Source organism: Canis lupus, chromosome 11 (assembly GCF_048164855.1).
Source record: "Canis lupus baileyi chromosome 11, mCanLup2.hap1, whole genome shotgun sequence".
Classification (NCBI taxonomy): Eukaryota; Metazoa; Chordata; class Mammalia; order Carnivora; family Canidae; genus Canis; species Canis lupus.
In genome coordinates, this window is record NC_132848.1 from 54,158,625 (window position 1) to 54,179,049 (window position 20,425).

The window sequence follows — 20,425 nt, forward strand, 5'->3', positions numbered from 1 at the left end:
ATCCTTACCATTCCCTTATTGTACTTCCTCCCAAATTATTTTTGTTCTACTCCTCCACTAACTCTCTTACTCTGTTATCTTTTGGGACCCACCTCATTGCTGAGTATAGATGACAAAAGCTCCTTCCTGTCTCCAGGTCTTGGTCATACTTTTCCTCCCACCTCCAAGGCTCCTCTCCATTCAGCCAGTCCTATTTTTCAGAGGTATATTTAACCCAGCAAAACATGGAAAAGCAGAACTCACAATTCATCCAACCATCCATGCATTCCTTTATTCGATCTACCTTTTAAGACCAAGCAATGTGCTAAATTCTAAGAAAATGACTACAAAGAAAGTGAAAGTAGTATACTATGAAAATAATCTGTAAGAGTTAATGAGAAACATTCAAAAAAGTACTCAGTGAATTCAAAACAAGAACAAATTCTACAGGTCTCAAGTGACTTCTAGAAAAAAGTTAGTATTTACAAACACTTGTAAAAACATTACACATATTCCTAAGAAATATGATGTACTTAATAAAATCATTGTAAAGCATATACACAGGTAGTAATAAAAATATGGCACTTCCTATGTACTCAAACATAGTTACATTTTTACCTCAAAGCAATAAAATTTTATCAATTTAATACCTGTCCATTGTTCATAAAATATATTTTGTTAAAACTAGTATTGCTTTAAAAAATGAAATCTGTTAACCTGATAGAAAACATATCACATTTGTGTTAAATGTTTTCTGATTATTTCTTTCAACAGTGTGCACATGTGTATACCCGGTTGCAATGTAAAATTATTTTGTGTGTGTGGGGGGCATTATCTGAGTTTAAAGCGACCATATTAAAGGCTACTTATGAAGTCAACCTAATTGAGGTTAGATGAACTTTACACAGCAGTAACTGATGAGTCTGCCAATTAACCCTTGTGCATATTAGCTTTTTGATTTATATAAATGATTCTAGACCCTATTCTATGCCCAGTTTAAGAACTATTAACACACAGTTTCTTAACTCGGATTAAGAGAATATTATCTGCTGACTTCAAGTTTCACTTTAAGAATGGTTGGTTGTTGCTGGTGCATTGTAGGAAGATTGTACAAAAGGTCCTCGACTAGAAACTTTGTGTTTGCTAGTTAATTAGCTAGAAGTAAATTTTAGTTTTTCCATAAAGGCAGGACATCCCTCTTTCTGCCATATATGTAGTGCCAATATTATCTTTATAATCTAGGTCATTTAGTTTAGAGCTCAATTCAAAGTTTATGTACGAATATCTAAGCCAGTAAGGTTTCATTGTACATACATGGAGACAATGTTCAATACCCAACACAAAAATCATGTGGCTGCATGATACAGAATTCCCATAATATAGAAGACACAGCAGGCAAGTGATAAATGTTGATTTTTGACCGATAAGTCAGACAGCAAAGACACCTATACATTCCATTTCATTTTCATATTTACATCATTCCCACCAGTGAGATTGTCTCTGGTATCATTATGCATCCAAAACACCAATGCCATCTGTGGACTAGCAGAATAGGTTTCAAATTTTTAACTGGTTTAATACCCAAAGTTATATAAAACTGCACTTCAGTACTCTGACAAAATACTGCCCTAAAACTAAAAACAAATAATATGTAATCAAGATGTTCAACAAGTTTCACAAATAACCTCCCTGACTAGGATCCTTTTAAGCCAGATGATTAACTTTCTCTAACACCCAGAGAAAATGTTGAGTACGAGTGGCAAAATGTCCTCTATGCTTTTCCGTGGTCAAGAAACCATTTCCTCTGCTACTCTATTATATGAAATTAAAAGAAATGGATATAAAAACCCTAATTGGAGAGGAATATGACTGACCCACTTTATGTAGAAGCTGCTTACCATGCAGCTTTAGAGCAGACTGGAATAGACATAATATTGAATAGTTAATCATGAGGAATATTTTATGTTAAGGATAAAGGCAGAACTTCTTTATTTCCTGGGGGGGTGAGGGGACATGCAAAAATGCCATTTTCTGACATAGAACATTTTATTTAGGCAAAAATTTATGTTTCTTATTTGCTGCAGAGTAATCCTTTTTATTTTATGAGCTATTCTTAAAAGACTTTTTAATAGTGCAATTTCACAGATGTTAATTGAACTTACAGTGATCGTTATGCGATGTATTCAAATATCTAATCATTGCGTTGTACATCTGAAATTAACATGTTAGGTCCATTACACCTCAATAAATTTTTTAAATTGTAATTTTGAGTCTCTTAAAATGACAGGGATTTGATAAAAGGATAAAAAGGGTTAAGAACATTAAAGTTTTGAGAGATGGCAGGGATGAGCAATAAGACCGGTTTCATCATACAACTGTATTTCACGAACCTGAACTTCTGTATTGGGTCCATATGGCATGCTTGTGGAGCAGGTGAAGTTGAGAATCAGAAAGGAATATCCCAATGAAAGTAGCTGCTTTTAAATCTTGCCTGGTTCATGTTGTTCTCTGCTTCCTATTCTATCATCTGCAATCAGAATTTTAAAAGGTATGAAAAATTAAGGGTAGGGAAGGCCAAGGTCAAAGACTATTAGGCACAACACTGCAATCTGCATCTGTCTTATATAGGGGACGTTTCCTGGGTTACTCTTCTGGTTAAGAAGAAAGGGCCTACAGGCTACTTTGGTTATAACGATATCTGGCCTTAAATGACCTCCTTTCTAGATTTTAAGGAGTGACAAATTACTTTCCTTAGCATGATTTTTACACGTGTGCTGGGGTAAGAAATGAAGCCCAGCCTCCCTAACTGAAGAAAAGCACCATTTGGAATATAAACATAATGCTAAGAAAGATCAAAGGCTGTCAGTGGTCTTGCTCTGGCTGTGTGCCACACTCTCAGTGGCATTCAGAGGTAGTTGTAGGCAGACAGAATGTGCTCTCTCAGAATCTGGATTTGTGGCCAGTTATCGCCATTCCAGCAAAGACTCTGCCATTCTATCTTTCTTGAAATACTGCTGACAGCTTTGATAAAGTCTTTTCACTTGAGACTAAGCTTTATGCCCAAGAGGGAAACAATTACTAGTAGGATATGGTCACGTGGGTGCTAATAATTATATGCAAACTACCTAGAAGAATAGCCTATATTCTTTAAAAGGCTGGTCTCTGAGATCAGTTATTTTGAAATCAAAGTTCTTTCATTATTTTTAGATTCCACATGAAAGACAAAGGGGCAGAAGTGTATTTGGGGAATATATAGTATTCTAAAACTTCCCTCCAAATCGTTTCATTGTTATTTTAATGTATGTACAAAGCCTTTGCAAGCTTCCCAATAACTTTCATCCTGTAGCCTCCATGATGAAGAAAAGCCACGGAGAATCTATTTAATACCTTGTGAGATGATGAAATTGTTCCCACCTCACAGTTAAGAAGATGAGGATCAGAGAGTGGAGGTAACTCGCTTAAGGACCCAGGGGTAGTAAGTGACTGTGCTAAGGGTGGGTTCCTAGAGCATGGATCCTGACACAGAATGCTCTGCTTACCAATCATTACACCTTTAACAAATCACTTTTTTCTAAATATCAGGTTTCTTTCTCAGAAAATGAAGATATGAGAATTAATGTGGCTCCAGCCACAAACTTGGAATAGAAACTCTTTGCCTATATTCATTTTTAAAACAGCTAACAAAATATTGATTTTAACAGACAATATTGACAGCACTGAAGAATAGCAGAATATGTCAACCCTAAATATGCAACTTTGGCACAAGGATTATTTTGAACTAAAGGCAATTAACAAAACATCAGGTACAAGAAGCATTCTCTGGGATGCCTGGATGGCTCAGTCAGTTAAGTGGCTGCCTTCAGCCCAGGTCAAGATCCTGGGGGTTCTGAGATTGAGCCCCACCTCCATGCTCAGTGGGGAGTCTGCTTCTCTCCCCACTCCCCATGCTCTTCCTCTAATAAATTAAATCTTAAAAAAAGGGGGGCTCTCTGATCATCCCCTTTTCCTCCCTGAAAACAGGAAGAGCTAAAACCTTCATATAAATGTCCTTTCTAAAAGGGGAAGAAAGTAACACTTACAATCAAGAACAGGAAGTTGAAGCTGAGAAAATTCTATACAAATAACCTTGTTAAAATAAGTCTTTTTCTTTATCCTGGCCATTTATTTTTGGTTATTTTTCCACTATTGCCCCTCTGTTCAACCTCTAGTAGTATTTGGATTCTGCTGTTTCATTGGGTCTTCATTTCTTTTAAGGATTCCTATGCATGTACAACTTAGACTAAATAAGCGTGCATTTCCCCTGTTAACTTCTTTGTCAATTTAATACTCAGTCCCAGCCAAAACTCTTAAGAGGGTAGGGGTAAAATTTTGCCTTTGCTACAACATCTATTTCGTAGCATACCATGCTGTTGCACATGGTTTGGGAAACACTGCATGCTTCCCTGAGAGCTGTGGTTTTCTGTACAGGTGTCATCTTGTCAACATGTGAACCCTTCAAAGACAGGTAGGAGATGTTACTTTGCTATCATTTGGCCTTCAAAAAAGTGCACATGGAATAGTATAATGCTTTTTGGTTAAATGGATGAAACTAAAAGGTAGAGTAACAGACAACAGGCTTTATAAATCCTAGAGAAACTTCACATTCCCTATTATAGTTCTGCAAATAGCCATCATTTATCTCCTCCATTGTGGTGTGTGCTTATTCAGTACTTCAAGCAGTGACCTTTTCCATGATGCAAAATAGGAAGATTAAAGACTTGAAAATATTATGTAACTCATTACTTTTAAGTTATTTTAGTGTGTCTGTAATAATTTACATCTTGATTATGTGCTTTTTTACATTTCTAAATACTCAAATATACATATTCTTCAATTTACCCTTAAAATAATCCCAGAAAGTAGGGCAAGTATTTTTTTTTTTTTAACTCTAACTCATAAATGAAAAGGTTGGTACTTCTGCCAAGATTTACAGTTAGTGGTAAATCTGAAATTGTAATAAAGTCTTTTGAATTCTGGGATGTAGGTTTTTACAGTAATCTATACTTTTGTATGGCCTCCAGCTTGAATGGAAGAAGATTTTAACAGGTGTGCTGTGTGTGTCTGTGTAAATGGAAGGACTGTAGAAACATAGAAGGGCAAGAGATTCACTGATAAATCAGAAGGTTAGAGGAGCAATAGTCCTCTCTCCTAACAGCAGGGAAATTTCTGGCTCATCTTCCCCCACAGAAAGGAAGTCACAAGAACTTTAAGAGATGCCACTGCCAGCTTTATGGAGCATGTAAAGAAAAAGACCTTTGTTCTACCTAAACTCAGCACAACAGTTTAGGCCAGCTTCTCTGCTCAACCCAAATTTCACCATCCTTGGCTTTCTCATCATAGGAACTTCAGGAAAAGCTAGCACATCAACCACATGGTGAAGGCCTACTTCTTTTCTTAGGCCCACCCCAGCTGTTCTAGGATAAATTAAGCCCATAGATGTCTTAGTCTCTTCAGGGGCAAGTCAGACAGCGATATTATTTAAGAACAGATCAGCAGGGAACGTAATAATGGAACTGTCCCAGGGTTTTCTTTTTCTAATTATCACCAATTCTTTTTTTTTTTTTTTTTTTTTTTTACTTAGCCTAAAGAAAGTGATGAGAGGAGAAGGCAGTAAAGTACATTAAAAGTTGAGGTAGCTGAAAGAAGATTCTGTTGGAGAAAAATCACCTTGCTCCTGCCATTTACCTGTAGGAAAGAATAGAGAGAGAGAGGGAAAGAGAGAGAGAGAGAGAGAGAGAGAGAGAGAGAGAGATGAATCAACTATTGATTCATAAAAAAAAAAATTACTATGCCTTTAAGGAGTTTTCAGTCCTTTAGTAGACAAGATAACTGAAAATGACAGAAAAAGAAACTAAAGTTTCTAGGGTACATTATTTCAGTACCCAAAAGGAAAAATATTTTAATTACGTTATTTCAAGAACTGTAACAGAGAAGTGAGAAGGTAGTTAAGAAAAGACATTTTTTTAACTTTCAAACACATATGGAGTCATGATGCCTTATTTGATAGAGGTGTATTCCTTACATTCAATAGAGATTTAAAAAAAAAAAAAACTCTTGGTCATTAACAGAAGAATGCTATTTAGAAACTAAGTTTCCTCAGAATCAATGAATTCATTTGTATCACATTTTAAGAGTAACTTTAAAAGTGTAAACAATTTACTTAGAAATGCAATAATGGTTCATATAATCATTTTTAGAGTTACTTCTGCATTGAACACTGTGTGCGTAACGAGGAGTCACATATAAGACAAGATTGGAGGAGAGGAGACCAAGTAATTGTTAATGCCTAGGATTTCTAAAGCTGTATTATGGAACATCTTGCTATTGCTTTTAGAAGAGAAGAAATCAAGCACTCTACAGTCTTGGTGAATACTCAGAGCCCATTGAACTTTGAACTTATGGAACATACACTTCCTAACTAGTATAGCCTCCCCACATTCTCCCTATCCTATCCCTTCTTTCTTTTTTTTTTTTTTTAAGATTTATTTATTTATTCATGATAGACATAGAGAGAAAGAGGCAGAGACACAGGAGGAGGGAGAAGCAGGCTCCATGCACCGGGAGCCTGACGTGGGATTCGATCCCGGGTCTCCAGGATTGCGCCCTGGGCCAAAGGCAGGCGCCAAACCGCTGCGCCACCCAGGGATCCCCTATCCCTTCTTTCAAGATCAAGCTCAGACTCTACCAATCTTGTAGAGGTGTTTCTAGTTAGTAAATCTCAACAGCTGTTTGCTCTCTATCACCCAACTCTGTCTTGACACCATCTGTTGAGATCATTTATTTGGTAGTTAATCGTATAATCATACTGTCCTTTCTGTTTGCCTGAAATGTTTTAAATCTTTAAATTTATGTTGATTTTTTCTTTTTCCCAAGGGACCATAAGTCCTTTGAATTTAGAGCTGATTTCTGATTATGATTTCTGATTACCTGTGTTTGGTCTCAATTTTATTCCTATGAAGATTAGAATTTTGTTCAATTAACAGATTGATTTTTTTAAGACTATGAGAAACAGTGTATCAGCAATGTAGTAAGTTAATAAGAGCTCAGAAAGAGGAATCAATATGTACAAAAGTTTTGTGTGAAATCTTCAGGGAAAACTTAGGATGAGAACTAGATCTAGAAGGATGGAAAAGTTGAGGGGAGGGAAGAAATGCACATTAGATGAGGCACCTCAAATAACCTAACCTCCGTGTAATCCAAATGTAGGATGTACCTGAGACACTGTTGCCTAAGGAAATCACCTGTCTGCCTCCCAAGGTGACCCAATGAATAATCATTAGATCATTCAATATGACATTGAAGAGGAGATTTGGGGATCCAATACTTTGCAAGTGAAATCATGAATACTATCATGAGCTCTGACCTTAAGGTAAATTGGGCTATAAAACTGAACTAAGACTCACCAGTGTGCTATACTGCTTCTAATCCCTAGTCTAGGGGGAGGAGAGAAGATGGTGGAAGAGTAGGGTCCTCAAGTCACCTGTCTCCACCGAATTACCTAGATAACCTTTATCTTGAAAAATCTACTAACTCGGCCTGAGATTTAAAGAGAGAACAGCTGGAATGCTACAGTGAGAAGAGTTCGCGCTTCTATCAAGGTAGAAAGACGAGGAAAAAGAAATAAAGAAACAAAAGGCCTCCAAGGGGGAGGGACCCCGCGAGGAGCCGGGCTGAGGCCGGGGCGAGTGTCCCCAGGACAGGAGAGCCCCGTCCCGGAGACGCAGGAGCTGCACCGACCTTCCCGGGGGAAAGGGGCTCGCGGGGAGTTAGAGCAGGACCCAGGAGGGAGGGGATGCCCTTGGGCTCCCCGGGACAGTAACAGACACCTGCGCCCCGGGAGAGTGCGCCGAGCTCCCTAAGGGCTGCAGCGCGCACGGCGGGACCCGGAGCAGCTCGGAGGGACTCGGGGGCGGCTCCGCAGAGGGGGCTGCGGGGCGGGAGCAGCTCGGAGGGGCTCGGGCGGCGGCTCCGCGGAGGGCGCTGCGGGGCGGGAGCGCGAATCCACCAGCGCAGGCCCCGGAGCACAGGGCGCCCGGACACAGCCCAGGATCCGGCCTCCCCCGGGACAGGCAGAGGCCGGGAGGGCCCAGGACCGCAAGGACGCTCCTGCCCCAGCTGAGCAGATCAGTGGCCCCGCCCGGAGCCTCCAGGCCCTGCAGACGGAGTTCCTGCCGGAGCTGAATCCAGGTTTCCAGAGCTGCCCCGCCACTGGGGCTGTTCCTCCTGCGGCCTCACGGGGTAAACAACCCCCACTGAGCCCTGCACCAGGCAGGGGGCAGAGCAGCTCCCCAAGTGCTAACACCTGAAAATCAGCACAACAGGCCCCTCCCCCAGAAGTCCAGCTAGACGGACAAGTTCCAGGGGAAGTGAAGGGACTACAGTATACAGAATCAGAGGATACTCTTTTTTTTTTTTTAAATTTTTTAATTTACTTATGATAGTCACACAGGGAGAGAGAGAGAGAGAGGCAGAGACAGAGGGAGAAGCAGGCTCCATGCACCGGGAGGCTGATGTGGGATTCGATCCCAGGTCTCCAGGATCGCGTCCTGGGCCAAAGGCAGGCGCCAAACCGCTGCGCCACCCAGGGATCCCCTCCCCCATGTTTTTGTTTGTTTTTTTGTTTTGTTTTGCTTTTTGATTTCTGTTTGCTTCCAACCCCCATTTCCTTTTTTTTCTTTCTTTTTATTTTTTTTTCTTCCTTTTTTTTTTCTCTTTGCTTTCCTTCTTTCTCTCTTCTTTCTCCTTTTCCCAATACAACTTATTTTTGGCCACTCTGCACTGAGCAAAATGACTAGAAGGAAAACCTCCCCTCAAAAGAAACAAACAGTCCTCACTCCCACAGAGTTACAAAATTTGGATTACAATTCAGTGTCAGAAAGCCAATTCAGAAGCACTATTATACAGCTACTGGTGGCTCTAGAAAAAAGCATAAAGGACTCAAGAGACTTCATGACTGCAGAATTTAGATCTAATCAGGCAGAAATTAAATATTGGGATCCCTGGGTGGCGCAGGGGTTTGGCGCCTGCCTTTGGCCCAGGGCGTGATCCTGGAGACCACGGATCGAATCCCACGTCAGGCTCCTGGTGCATGGAGCCTGCTTCTCCCTCTATGTCTCAGCCTCTCTCTCTCTCTCTCTCTCTCTCTCTCTATCATAAATAAAAATTAAAAAAATTAAAAATCAATTGAATGAGATGCAATCCAAACTAGAAGTCCTAACAATGAGTGTTAACGAGGTGGAAGAATGAGTGAGTGACATAGAAGACAAGTTGATGGCAAAGAGGGAAACTGAGGAAAAAAGAGACAAACAATTAGAAGACCATGAGAATAGATTAAGGGAAATAAATGACAGCCTGAGGAAGAAAAACCTACATTTAATTGGGGTTCCCAAGGGCACCAAAAGGGACAGAAGTCCAGAATATGTATTTGAACAAATCATAGCTGAAAACTTTCCTAATCTGGGAAGGGAAACAGGCATTCAGATCCAGGAAATAGAGAGATCCCCCCCTAAAAATCAATAAAAAACGTTCAACACCTCGACATTTAATAGTGAAGCTTGCAAATTCCAAAGATAAAGAGAAGATCCTTAAAGCAGCAAGACACAAGAAATCCCTGACTTTTTATGGGGAGGAGTATTAGGGTGACAGCAGACCTCTCCACAGAGACCTGGCAGGCCAGAAAGGGCTGGCAGGATATATTCAGGGTCCTAAATGAGAAGAACATGCAGCCAAGAATACTTTATCCAGCAAGGCTCTCATTCAGAATGGAAGGAGAGATAAAGAGCTTCCAAGACAGGCAGGAACTGAAAGAATATGTGACCTCCAAACCAGCTCTGCAAGAAATTTTAAGGGGGACTCTTAAAATTCCCCTTTAAGAAGTAGTTCAGTGGAACAGCCACAAAAACAAGGACTGAATAGATATCATGATGACACTAAACTCCTATCTCTCAATAGTAACTCTGAATGTGAACGGGCTTAATGACCCCATCAAAAGGCGCAGGGTTTCAGACTGGATAAAAAAGCAGGACCCATCTATTTGCTGTCTACAAGAGACTCATTTTAGACAGAAGGACACCTACAGCCTGAAAATAAAAGGTTGGAGAACCATTTACCATTCGAATGGTCCTCAGAAGAAAGCAGGGGTAGCCATCCTTATATCAGATAAACTAAAATTTACCCTGAAGACTGTAGTGAGAGAATAAGAGGGACACTATATCATACTTAAAGGATCTATTCAACAAGAGGACTTAACAATCCTCAATATATATGCCCCGAATGTGGGAGCTGCCAAATATATCAATTAATAACCAAAATGAAGAAATACTTAGATAATAATACACTTATACTTGGTGACTTCAATCTAGCTCTTTCTACCCTCGATAGGTCTTCTAAGCACAACATCTCCAAAGAAACGAGAGCTTTAAATGATACACTGGACCAGATGGATTTCACAGATATCTACAGAACTTTACATCCAAACTCAACTGAATACACATTCTTCTCAAGTGCATATGGAACTTTCTCTAGAATAGACCACATACTGGGTCACAAATCGGGTCTGAACCGACACCAAAAGATTGGGATCGTCCCCTGCATATTCTCAGACCATAATGCCTTGAAATTAGAACTAAATCACAACAAGAAGTTTGGAAGGACCTCAAACACGTGGAGGTTAAGGACCATCCTGCTAAAAGATGAAAGGGTCAACCAGGAAATTAAGGAAGAATTAAAAAGATTCATGGAAACTAATGAGAATGAAGATACAACCGTTCAAAATCTTTGGGATGCAGCAAAAGCAGTCCTAAGGGGGAAATACATCGCAATACAAGCATCCATTCAAAAACTGGAAAGAACTCAAATACAAAAGCTAACCTTACACATAAAGGAGCTGGAGAAAAAAACAGCAAATAGATCCTACACCCAGGAGAAGAAGGGAGTTAATAAAGATTCGAGCAGAACTCAATGAAATCGAGACCAGAAGAACTGTGGAACAGATAAACAAAACCAGGAGTTGGTTCTTTGAAAGAATTAATAGGATAGATTAACCATTAGCCAGCCTTATTAAAAAGAAGAGAGAGAAGACTCAAATTAATAAAATCATGAATGAGAAAGGAGAGATCACTACCAACACCAAGGAAATACAAATGATTTTAAAAACATTATGAACAGCTATATGCCAATAAATTGGGCAATCTAGAAGAAATGAACGCATTTCTGGAAAGCCACAAATTACCAAAACTGGATAAGGAAGAAATAGAAAACCAGAACAGGCCAATAACCAGGGAGGAAATCTGAAGCGGTCATCCAAAACCTCCCAAGACACAAAAATCCAGGGACAGATGGCTTCCCAGGGGAATTCTATCAAACGTTTAAAGAAGAAACCATACCTATTCTCCTAAAGCTGTTTGGAAAGATAGAAAGAGATGGAGTACTTCCAAATTCGTTCTATGAGGCCAGCATCACCTTAATTCCAAAACCAGACAAAGACCCCACCAAAAAGGAGAATTATAGACCAATATCCCTGATGAACATGGATGCAAAAATTCTCAACAAGATACTAGCCAATAGGATCCAACAGTACATTAAGAAAATTATTCTCCATGACCAAGTAGGATTTATTCCCAGGACACAAGGCTGGTTCAACACTCGCAAAAACAATCAATGTGATTCATCATATCAGCAAGAGAAAAACCAAGAACCATGTGATCCTTTCAATAGATGCAGAGAAAGCATTTGACAAAATACAGCATCCATTCCTGATCAAAACTCTTCAGAGTGTAGGGATAGAGGGAACATTCCTCAACATCTTAAAAGCCATCTATGAAAAGCCCACAGCAAATATAATTCTCAACGGGGATGCACTGGGAGCCTTTCCTCTAAGATCAGGAACAAGACAGGGATGTCCACTCTCACCACTGCTATTCAACATAGAAGTCCTAGCCTCAGCAATCAGACAACAAAAAGACATTAAAGGCATTCAAATTGGCAAAGTAGTCAAACTCTCCCTCTTCGTCGATGACATGATACTGTACCTAGAAAACCCAAAAGACTCCACCCCAAGATTGCTAGAACTCAGCAATTTGGCAGTGTGGCAGGATACAAAAATCAATGCCCAGAAGTCAGTGGCATTTCTATACACTAACAATGAGACTGAAGAAAGAGAAATTAAGGATTCAATCCCATTTACAATTGCACCCAAAAGCATAAGATACCTAGGAATAAACCTAACCAAAGAGGTAAAGGATCTATATCCTAAAAACTATAGAACACTTCTGAAAGAAATTGAGGAAGACACAGAGAGATGGAAAAATATTCCATGCTCATGGATTGGCAGAATATTGTAAAAATATCAATGTTACCCAGGGCAATTTACACATTTAATGCAATCCCTATCAAAATACCATGGTCTTTCTTCAGAGAGTTAGAACAAATTATCTTAAGATTTGTGTGGAATCAGATTAGACCCTGAATAGCCAGGGGAATTTTAAAAAACAAAACCATAGCTGGGGGCATCACAATGCCAGATTTCAGGTTGTACTACAAAGCTGTGGTCATCAAGACAGTGTGGTACTGGCACAAAAACAGACACATAGATCAATGGAACAGAATAGAGAACCCAGAAGTGGACCCTCAACTTTATGGTCAATATTCGATAAAAGAGGAAAGACTATCCATTGGAAGAAAGACAGTCTCTTCAAGAAATGATGCTGGGAAAATTGGACAGCCACATGCAGAAGAATGAAACTAGACCACTCTCTTGCACCATACACAAAGATAAACTCAAAATGGATGAAAGATCTAAATGTGAGACAAGATTCCATCAAAATCCTAGAGGAGAACACAGGCAACACCCTTTTTGAACTCGGCCACAGTAACTCTTTGCAAGATACATCCACGAAGGCAAAAGAAAAGCAAAAATGAACTATTGGGACTTCATCAAGATAAGAAGCTTTTGCACAGCAAAGGATACAGTCAACAAAACTAAAAGACAACCTACAGAATGGGAGCAGATATTGCAAATGACATATCAGATAAAGGGCTAGTTTCCAAGATCTATAAAGAACTTCTTAAACTCAACAACAAAGAAACAAACAATCCAATCATGAAATGGGCAAAAGACATGAAGAGAAATCTCACAGAGGAAGACCTAGACGTGGCCAACACGCATAAGAGAAAATGTTCTGCATCACTTGCCATCAGGGAAATACAAATCAAAACCACAATGAGATACCACCTCACACCAGTGAGAATGGGGAAAATTAACAAGGCAGGAAACCACAAATGTTGGAGAGGATGTGGAGAAAGGGAAACCCTCTTGCACTGTTGGTGGGAATGTGAACTGGTGCAGCCACTCTGGAAAACTGTGTGGAGGTGCCTCAAAGAGTTAAAAATAGACCTGCCCTATGACCCAGCAATTGCACTGCTGGGGATTTACCCCAAAGATGCAGATGCAGTGAAACGCTGGGACACCTGCACCCCGATGTTTCTAGCAGCAATGTCCACAATAGCCCAACTGTGGAAGGAGCCTCGGTGTCCATCGAAAGATGAATGGATAAAGAAGATGTCGTTTATGTATACAATGGAATATTCCTCCGCCATTAGAAATGACAAATACCCACCATTTGCTTCAACCTGGATGGTCCTGGAGGGTATTGTGCTGAGTGAAGTAAGTCAATCAGAAGGACAAACATTATATGGTCTCATTCACTTGGGGAATATAAATAATTGTGAAAGCGAATGGAAGGGAAGGGAGATGAAATGGGTAGGAAATATCAGAGAGGGTGACAGAACATGAAGACTCCTAACTCTGGGAAAGGAACTAGGGGTGGTGGAAGGGAAGGAGGGTGGGGGGTGGGGGTGGATGGGTGACGGGCCCTGAGGGGGGCACTTGATGGGATGAGCACTGGGTGTTATTCTGTATGTTGGTAAATTGAACACCAATAAAAAATAAATTATTAAAGAAGAAATCCCTAGTCCAGAATCATCCTATGGAGAAGATTTGGTTCCTTATTTACAATCTTTATTTTGAGTCCTATTTAATGATGTAATATGTTATTATAAAATTCATTTGGATCCTACCAAAAAATGCATGGCATCCTCAGCTATAATTTGACAATCTTGCTAGATTTATTTTTCTACAATTTTTGCTCTAGGATATACTTCCCTTCATCTGTCCAATGCAGGATTTTCACAATTACAAAGGCTACTATGGTCAAATAGTCCTGAAATTCTCCCAAACAACCTAAGCCCAAGGCCCATTAGGAATAAGTCCATGTGTCTACCCTCTCAAAAGTTTTTAACATTTATAGAACATTCTACCCTTGAGGACTCAACTCCAGTGTTACAAGAGTTCCCTGAACGCTGTTTTGCCTTAGTTAACAAATATCATCTGGAGGTATTAAAGAAAATTTTCAATACAAATACAGTCTACAGTTTCCAGTCTGGCATGCACATAGGTTAGAATGGCAATTTCTAAGCTCACAACAAATAAAAATCTAGAAAACCTTAGGAATTAACCCTTCATAGGTCTGTCAGAGAAGTGAGATCATACTGCAAACCACTGACACAAAAATTTAAAAATTGTGATTCGTGATTCTCTGGTAGCTACAGAGAATAACAATTTACTGGAGCAGAAACCAAGGAACAGACACCTCTCCAGGAACCAGTGCTGGGATAGGAAAACCTAAACTGTAATTAAGGAATTTCCAGAAGCTTCCTGTGGACAAATTTCATCATTAAAAACCCTAGGGACACCTAGTGATGGGTATGAAGGGCCCACACTTTTGTAAGTTACTTCCAGCAGCTCTATCAGGCCCTCACAGTGCATATTGGAGAAAAATGCCCTCCCACTTCCAGCAGAGAGAAAGATAACTTCTTTGAAATACACCAGAATGTGATACTCTTCATGAGGCTTGCCTTCAGGAGAAAATTGTTTACCAGAACCTAATCTTCTTCCATTTGTTCAGAACCTCAGCTAAGTCGGGTAAGGGAAATACTCAACTCCAGCCCCCTTTAGCCACTTGGTTCTACCTAAGGGGGAGAGAAGCAAGCACCGATGAAGTTTAGAGCTCAGCAGCATAGGCTTACCAAAACAAACAAACAAACAAAAAAAACAAAAAAAACAAAACTGAGACCTAATCATAGAACTGTAAAACATTCTTCTTTTCCCGCATTTTACCACTACATGTCTTAAAGCCTATTTAGGTCAGTTCCTTTTACCCAGTCCATCTTGCCTATCTTTCAACAACAAATAAAAGGCATACTAAAATGAAGAAAACTCAGTTTGAAGAGACTGGAAACATATGACCATTAGAGTCCCGTAATGGCAAGTGAGGGAGTGCTGACAACACTGACTTCATCTTTGGCCCTCTGTCTTGTTCATGTCTACATAAGGACTTCCTTCTAGGCTATGTGTTCCAGGTACCTAGGACATTAATGCATGCTCTGACCAGAATTCAGGGAGGCAGGTTCTGATCTTCCCTAAAGGTATTTAGAAAACTCCTAGACCTAACATAATTTCTTCCCCTCCCTTTCGCTGGTGGACAGATGGCACCAAAAGATCTGTTAAAGGTTAAACCTTTTGACCTCACCACAATGACCTCTGCACATCCCCTCACTCTATAAAATCTCTCCAGACTTTGTGGAGAATACCCATGCAGCCCCTGAATCATCATAAGCCCAATCCCCACCACCCCCACTCCCAACCCCATCAGTCAGTTACTGTGACTAAAACTTTGTTAACTGTGTGGAGTCCCTTGCTTCATTTTATGGTCTCTAAGTGCCTTCTCAGTTCCAGGGATACTTTACTGTCCCTCCTCTGCCTTTGAACAGCAGGAATATTGGAATTACCCAATCAGAAATATTTTTAAATGATTAATATTATTAGTATTTCAATGAAACAAATAGATAACATACAAGAATAATGTAAGAGAGATGGAAATTCTAAGAAATAAAAAGAATAGCAATCAAAGTCATTAAACAGAAATAAAGAACACCTTTGAGGGACTCATTAGTAGACTGACCATGGCTAGGGTAAGAATCTCTGAGATTGAAAATACAAACTTCCCAAACTGGGAAAGCCAAGAGTAAAAGATCTAAAAATCTAAAAAAAAAAAAAAAAAAAAGGTACAGAATTTCCACAACTATAAAAGGTGTGACATATGCACAATGGCAATTATCAGAAAAAGGAAAAGCAAAAATATTTGAAAGGCAATGCTGAAAGAGCATTTCCCCTCAAATTTTGTCAGACACAAAACCATTAATCCGGTAATCTCAGAGAACTTCAACAGGATACATTCCAAGTAATTACACCTAGCCATGTCATATTTAAACTTTATCAACTCAAATATGAAAGAAAATTGAGAAAAGCCAGATGTAAGAAGTCTTACATAAAGAATAACAAAGGAGTTAAATCAGCCTTCTCATAAGAAGGAAGTGGAGTAAGACATTAAAATGTAAAGAGAGGGGAGAGACACCACCATAAAATTGTGAATCTTATGAAATTGTCCTTTAAACTGAAGGAGAAATGGGCTTTCTCAGATAGACAGAAGTTAAAGGAATTTATTTCCAGAAGACCTGCCTTGCAAGTCATGTTCAAGAAAGTTCTTTGGAGAGTAGGAAAATCATATAGTTCAGAAAATTGGACTTATATGAAGAAAGGCAGAACACTAGAGTATGAGTGAGAGCAAATATAATTAGTTTTCTTAACTGAATCTAAGTGGGTTTGAAATTCTAATATATTTATGTAATCGTGTGTATGAAGTAGATGTATACACATGCTAGTTATATCTGCCTATGTATAAATGAAATGAAAGCAATGATATGCGAGGTGGAAGGGAAGAATTGTGGTTCTCCCCCGCCCCCGCCAGAAGGTGAAAAAAAATAGTGGGACAAAATAGTATTATTTCACAGTAGACTTATTAGGTTAACTCCAAAGTATAATGGCAAATTCTAGGACAACCACTAAAGTTAAAAAGAGGAAGTGTAACTGATATGCTAAGGAGAGAAAATAGGATCATATAAAATGTTCAATTAAAAAAAATCACAGAAGGCAGAGAAAACAAGCTGAGAACTGGCACAACAGACTTTCCAGTTAATTATAGGGAGTAAGCCACATTGAAAAGGGTAGAAAGGGGGAGAGGTGGTCAGGGATCAAACTCCTAGGCAGACCAAACACAAACAGGAGGGACACATGCATGGAGAAGGAGAGGAGCATACCCCATACCAGGCACAGCTGGCATGGGCAACCTTCACTGGGAAGACAAGTCCCCACAACATTTGGCTTTGAAAAACAGCAAGGCTTAATTCCAGATACTTTAAGCAGGCTATGGGGCAGCCCCGGTGGCTCAGAGGTTTAGCGCCCCCTTCAGCCCAGCGTGTGATCCTGGAGTCCTGGGATTGAGACCCACCTTGGGCTCCCTGCGTGGAGCCTGCTTCTCCTTCTACCTGTGTCTCTGCCTCTCTCTGCCTCTCATGAATAAATAAAATCTTTAAAAAAAAAAAAAAAAATCAGCAGGCTTAACTCTGGGAGAGCCAATGAGTGATAGGAAACGGAGTCCCTGACCTTCAGGAGCCAACATAACCACCAACCCCAGGTGATAGAACACAGAAGCAGCAGTTTGAAAAGCCCCTGATGTAAATGGGAAGGACATTTATTTACTAATCTCAAAACTTGCCTGCAAGGGCAGGTATCTTAAGGAAATGTTTCTAAGAAAAGAGTTGGCAAGAATACTCTCCACCTACCTCGCTAACAAGGAGTTCTCTGTCCCTCCAATCGCCTTTGGAACCATTATATCCAAGCTTGGGCCAGTATCCCTCCAAAGTAGCTCAACTCTGGGAAACGAACTAGGGGCGGTAGAAGGGGAGGAGGGCGGGGGGTGGGAGTGAATGGGTGACGGGCACTGGGTGTTATTCTGTATGTTAGTAAATTGAACACCAATAAAAAAAAAAATGAAAGTAAAAAAAAAAAAAAAAAAAAAAAAAAAAAAAAAAAAAAAAAAAAACAAAGTAGCTCCAGCTGAGACACACTTTGCAAGTATATCTGACAGGGAACAGCACCAATCCAAAGTAACTCCTGCCCTGAGGAGAAGGGAAGATAAACACACACACACCACTGCAATTGCAGCCCAAGAAGATGGACTGAGGGCAGGCATGTGGTTTCACTGCAGGCCCTGCTCACCATTGAAAACCTTTCAATGGACAACCCAGGGAGAGTTCCCTGCAGCCCCAGCAGATGGGCTGAAGAAAGCCATCTGGTCTGACTGCTGACACCACCCAGTTACAAGCACACTGGGCCCCAGAATGGCTCCCTAACAGCACAGAAATCAAACTGTGCCTAGTGTGCTCACAAAGCAGGCCACTGCAACCAACTGGACTAAAAGTAAATGGGGCTCAGCCAACATAGCAGGGCATACATAACCTATACGGGAGACCCCCTGAAGTACCTGGTTCTAGTCAACAGAGGATATTGTGCTACAAGACACCACAGGAACTCTTATTCATAAGGTCACTACTTTTAAGAAGATATAGCTGGCTTTCCAGATAGAGTTGGGCAAAATGAGGAAACAGAGGATTATGTCCCAAATGAAAGGACAAAACTAAAGCAAAAGAGCTGAATGAAATGGAAATAAGCAATATGCCACATAAATTCAAAGTAACAGTTATAAAGATACTCACAGGATTTGAGAATAAAGTGTAAAATCTCAGTGAGATATTCAACAAAGAAACATTTTAAAAATTCAGATGTAGAACTCTAATTGAGAGAGGAAAGATAAAGAGGAGATAGACTAGATCATGAGCTCAAAGACAGTAATAGAAAGCAAACAAGCTGAAAAGCTTATTTAAAATAAATTAAAAATGGGAATAGGTTAAAGGAAGTCCATGATACTAAGCATAGTAACATTTATATTATAGGGATCCCAGAATGAGGAGACGAGTGTGAGAAGGGGGAAGACCATACATTTGAAGAAATTATCATTGAAACCTGCCCTAATCTGGGGAAGAAACTAGGTATATAGATAAAAATAGAAAGCTCCCAATTAAAAAAAAACACCCTACAGAGGTCCACCAAGACACAGGAAAATTAAGTGGCAAAAAGTATTGATAAAAAGAATTTAAAATCAATTAGAAAGAAGAAAATAACCTCAAGGCATTGCCTTTTGAGTAACTATCAACTGATTTTTCAGTAGAAACTTTGAATAGAGGGACACCTGGGTGGCTGAGAGGTTGGGCATCTGCCTTCGGCTCAGGGCATGATCCCAGAGTCCCAGGCTCCAGTCCCACATCAGGCTCCCTGCATGGAGCCAGCTTCTCCCTCTGCCTGTGTCTCTCCTATGTTCCTCATGAGTAAATAAATAAAATCTTAAAAAACAAACAAACAAAAAAAAAAACTTTGAATAGATTATTAACCACCTTGTGGTCTGCAGTGTTGGAAGAATAAGACCTCCAACCAATTATATTCTACCCAGCAAGATCACCATTCAGAAAAGAGAGTGTTTCCCAGACAGATAAAAGTTAAAGGAGTCATCACCACTAAACCAGCCTCATAAAATTAAAAGGAAGTAAATCTTTCACTATTTACAGATGACATGACTACATATAGAAAACTCTAAAGGCACCAAAAAGCTAGAACTGATAAATGATTTCGATAAAGTTGCAGGATACAAATACACAGGTCTGTTGCATTTCTATACACTAACAAAAGAGAAATTAAGAAATGGTAGCATTTATGAATGTACCAAAAATAAATGAAAATATCTAGGAATAAACTTAACCAAGGAGGTGAAAGACCTGTGCTTTGAAAACAATAAAAACACTGATGAAATAAATGAAGACAACACCAACAAACAGAATCATAATCCATGCTAAGAGTTATGCCCATACTACCCAAAGCTATCAATAGATTTAATACAATCCCTACCAAAATACCAGAAGCACTTTTTCACAGAATTAAAATAATTCTAAAATTTGTGTGGAACCACAAGAGATCCAAATAGCTAAACCAATCTTGAAAAGAAAAAAAAAAAAAAAAAAAAAAAGCCAGCCTTATCACAATCCTAGATTTCAAGATATACCACAAAGCTATAGTATTCATAACAGTATGATACTGGCACAAACAAATCAATGGAATAGAAGCCCCAGAAACACACAGATGCAGGCAATTAATCTTCAACAAGGGAGACAAAAATAGTGGGGCAAAGATGAAGAGACTGGATGACTACATGCAAAAGCATGAAAATGGATCACTTTCTTATACCACACACAAAAATAAACTCAAATGAATTAAAGACCTAAATGTGAGATCTGAAATCATAAAAATCTTAGGAAGAGAACATAGACAGTAATTTCTCTGACATTAGCTGCAGAAGCATTTTCCTAAACTTGTCTTCTCAGGCAAGGATAACAAAAACAA

At 39.5% G+C, this 20,425-nt stretch overlaps 1 long non-coding RNA gene across 1 annotated transcript in view; it reads right to left on the reverse strand.

Annotated features, from left to right (window-relative positions):
* LOC140642299 (uncharacterized) overlaps positions 1-17,843 on the reverse strand; it is a 33,160-nt gene extending 15,317 nt beyond the window's left edge. The window contains exon 1 of the long non-coding RNA XR_012038780.1: positions 17,758-17,843. This is a non-coding gene — a long non-coding RNA (uncharacterized lncRNA). The remainder of the gene's footprint in view (positions 1-17,757) is intronic.
* Between the last annotated feature and the right edge of the window lie 2,582 nt (positions 17,844-20,425).